Below are 4,261 nucleotides of genomic sequence, written 5' to 3'. Positions count from 1 at the left end.
ATTTTTATTTACCCTTAAGAGAAAGTGATATTAGGCAAGAGATTAGAACTATCACTTAGATCTGAGCAAAAAAAGTCAATGATTTCATGTCAGATTAAGTTAAAGTTGCTGCACTAAATAAGTAGTTTTCAGAGTTTAGCTTCAAGAATATCTAGCACTGCTTTAAATGACCTCTTTTTAGGTTTTGTATTTGAAATTGCCTCAGATTTCTATTTAAGATGAAAATCATAGCCACTTTACATCCGTCAGTATACTTTATGGACTCAAAATAGACTCATGCCTGCTGCATCACATGATCACTGAATGGTAGGAAGGCGGTAACCTAATCCCCGTGGTTTGTTTCATACCCAAATGAAAGCAGCAATTTTCCAAATCTGACTGATCTAGCAGCCAGAAACAAGTCATCACTTCTCTTGAGCTTCACATGGGCTTGGTTTCGTAGACATTTTTCATGTGGACTAATCTATACTCCTAAGTAGATCTAGAGTGACTGTGTTTCAGTTGTGTTTTCAAGTTAACGAAGCATTCCTACATTTGAAATCACTGCGCTTGACTTGAAAAGAGCTTCAAAATATCAACTTCTACATTTTTATTATCTGTAAATAGTTTCGACTCAACATGTCGATACTTATGCATACCAGGCATCTTCATCGTGCTACCTCCTTCTTTCACGCTCCTCCATCTCTCCCAGCCCCACACAAGTTAACCATTTTCACATTTGCCAACATTCACATGTTGAATATGAGACTATCAGGGTATGAGTGCACATCCATGCACATGAGCATTTCATTATTATTTTTTTTCCTAACCTAAGGACTCTTACCTTTCACACTGATCCATTCTTTCCTTCAATGGTATGAACAACTTTCTTTTCTTGATTAGATGAGAAGGAAGCAAAGTAGAAAATTTTAAGCTAAAGTCTTAGGACTCATTGCTTATTGAAGAACCTAAAAAAATATAAAATATATCTGAAGATTGTTCTCTCCCTCAAATTATGACTTATTTGTTTATTTCTTATAACATCAATAGCGTTATTCTCAAAAAAAAAAAAAACAACCCAAACAACAGACTTACAGAGGTTATGAGTTCTGACCACAACTGTTAGTGACCAAGGCAGTCTGCAAAATCATCTGTGTCTTCACAAGAGATATTGGGAGAGTATCTACTTTCTATTTTATTTATGAATTCAGTTTCATGTTACGTAGTGTCACATTATCAGTAGCTTCTTAAAGAGAAAATTCTACCACATAGGAAATTATCTTTGAAGAAAATATAGTTATAGCCTTTCATAGTGTCCCATGCCAGAGCAAACTGTGATCCCGAACCATTGCCTGGCCTCGATCTGTGGGCTACTGGCACTGAAGGGGGTTGCACAGAGGAAAAAAAAAAGAAAGAAAATATAGTTATAAAGAACTGAAAATTGCTCTATACCCTCATGAATTAGCATAGAATTAGCAAAGGCTTCACTGATCATGACAGAAAATAGAAAATTAAGTAGCACAAATTGACAGTAATGTGAACTTACAACGTTCTTGGCAAGAAGCCAACTACACAAATGTTGCCGATGCAAGGTGATGTTCAATACAAGACAAGAAGAGAAGGAGCATTTTCAGTGACAAGGCAGAGAAAAGAGGGAAGAAGGGAAAGGAGGGATTCTCAAGATGTGGATATTCTGTAGCGTTACAGCTGACCTTTGGAGGCTAGAGATGGAGGGAAATTAATTCAGGCTTAAAGACACACTCCATTTGAAGACAATTACAGGATATTGAAGCATTCTTGTTCTTCAGGCAGAGTAGTAGCATGCGGTAAAGATGAAAAAGTAGAGATTCTTAAAGACTGTGTTAGGAAATTTTGTTGTGTTAAGAGTACACCTGATGCGAGAAGCCTCTCTTTAAGTCTTCAGCCCACTTATTAATCGGGTGTTTGTTTCTTTGAGAATTTGTTGTTGGATTTAATTTTTTGAGTTCTAAGTATATTTTAGATATGATATCCTTGTCCATTGCATGGCTAGTGAAGATTTTCTCCCAATCCATAGGCTTTCTATTGATCTTGCTAGCTATGTCCCTTACCATGCAGAAGCTCTGCAGTTTTGTGCAATCCCATTTGTCAAAACTTTCCTTGATTTGTTGTGTTTCTGGGTCTTTATTAAGAAATTTTCGGCCTGTGCCAAGGAACTCTAGGATGACACTGCCTCATTTGTTAGGAAATAGAAAGACTTGGAAAAAATTTTATTAAGTGAAGCAAGCCAGACCCCAAAAAACAGGTCCCATGGTTTCCCTTATCTGCAATAACTAGTATATGTCTAGGACAAGCAGAAGAGGTCAAAATCTATGTACATATGACCATATAACCTGATGCTAAGCGAAATGAACCCCAAGATAGGGACACAAGAGATTTTTATCTTTCTTGATGTTCTTTTTAATGTATTTATAATGTACTATGTGATTTTTTTTTGTTTCTTTGTATGTTCTTCCCTGTTGTCACTCTATTTGATTCTGTTGTCCTGCATCTTGTCTATACATTTTTCTAATTTGAAGAGGGGAAGGAAAATAACCAAATGCTGAAATAAGGATACAGGTTGACCCATTGTAGCAATGAGATATACAAGACACCATGTTGAAAATGAACTTTGCAACTTTGCGGGGCCAGGTTGGGGGGAAGGAGGAGTTGGGGAGGTGAGGAAAGGGACTGTAGGGGAAAAACAAAGAGGGGGTAACAATGCTCGATCGGAAATGGACTCATCATGTAACTCAACCCCTCTATACAGTATCTTTACAATAATATATATACTATATACATATAAAGACTATATATATATAAATATATATATAAAGACTATACCTAATAGTTTGAGTGAAAGTTTGAAAAGAACAGAGCTCTGCTCTAAAGAATTCACCTGTCTGTGTGCAAGAAATGGAGAGACTAGATAAGCGCAGCCTAATTCAAGCAGTTCTTACAAGATGTTGAACATTTGGGATTTGCCTCTAATAGGCCTGATAGCTGGATCTGTCCTGCAGAGATTTGGGAATTACACCTGGAATTGACTGTCCAGTTTTGGAACTGGATAATGAACAACAAAATTAAAAAGAGGCAGAGTAGCAAAGATGATAGTGAATGTGATTTGGAATATAAGAAGCAAACAAACATCTCATGTAAGAAAAAAATGTTTTAAAATTAAAGAAAACTAGGATTTTGAATTAGTGAAAAAGATTAAGAGAAATAAAGGAAAGTATTTTTTATTCTAAAGGGCAATTATACATGCATGAGGAATAAGATTTGAGACTAGATTCTATGTTTATGAATGGTAACCTTTCAGGGAATATTTTCAGTAGATCATCAGAGTCATACTTGTAACTTTACATATTAAAGACTAAGCAAGGGAAAAAAGAGGAAATTTTATATACACAGAGGCAATCCAGGTCATTCAATCACGAAAAAGACATATTTGGTGAGTCTGTGGGCCAAAGGAACCCTTCAATAAGATCAAGTAAACAGTTTCCAACACTTTTTATATTCAAACCGTGTAGGTACCTGCTAAGACTCTAATCTGAATCAGATAGTCAGATCTGAAATAATAAAAGTGCACATTCTTTGAAAAATTACATGTAAACATATGGTCTTTCAAAACAAGAAGAAAAAATAAACAAAATAGTACCTGACACTAACTCGTTTTTTCATGATGTGTTGAAAGGAAGAAACAAAACAAGGGAGAGTGAGCCAGTGTCTTCCCATGTTGGAAGTAAAGGTGAAAACGATTTGTGGGTAGGGATTAATGCGCTAGGAAACACCACAGAGGGATGACAGGAATATCAGAAAAAAAAAGAACAAAAACAACAACTATAGCTTAATTTATGGACTACAAGTATGTAAGTATAGCACTTATTTTTTACGCCTTTGAATGGAATTCATCTTGGCTTAGTAGAAAACTGAGAAGAATTGCAGGCATCTGCCATGTATAGTGTTTAGCGCACATTGTTGACCCCCTACCAAGGAGGACCCCTGTGAGAACAGAGGGCAGCATGCCAACACTGGGGATTCTTGTGCTTTTAAAGATGTTAGAGGGCGTTCTTGGGAGTCATGGCTTACATCTTCAAAGTAGACTTGTGTAATATCCAAGAAACTCACAGGGTAAAACTGTGAAGTATGGCATCAAGTAAATTGCTGGTCTGCAGTGTGGAATTCTGTCTGTGATCTAAATAGCAAAGCCCTCTTCTCTGTTTGTTACAAGGCTCACTCTACCCACATCTACACCTCTGTGTAT

At 36.4% G+C, this 4,261-nt stretch overlaps 1 non-coding gene across 1 annotated transcript; it reads left to right on the top strand.

Moving 5' to 3' along the window:
- The first annotated feature begins 1,245 nt into the window (after positions 1-1,245).
- Positions 1,246-1,378, top strand: LOC138822573 (small nucleolar RNA SNORA42/SNORA80 family). Its single transcript, XR_011370556.1, has one exon. It is a non-coding gene; the product is annotated as a small nucleolar RNA SNORA42/SNORA80 family (small nucleolar RNA).
- The last annotated feature ends 2,883 nt before the right edge of the window (positions 1,379-4,261 follow it).

The sequence above is a fragment of the Dipodomys merriami genome, unplaced genomic scaffold (genome assembly GCF_024711535.1).
Source record: "Dipodomys merriami isolate MVZ:Mamm:240054 unplaced genomic scaffold, mDipMer1.0.p SCAF_112, whole genome shotgun sequence".
NCBI classification, from domain to species: Eukaryota; Metazoa; Chordata; class Mammalia; order Rodentia; family Heteromyidae; genus Dipodomys; species Dipodomys merriami.
The sequence above is the reverse complement of the archived record's forward strand: the minus strand, read 5'-3'. Positions and strand labels throughout refer to the sequence as shown.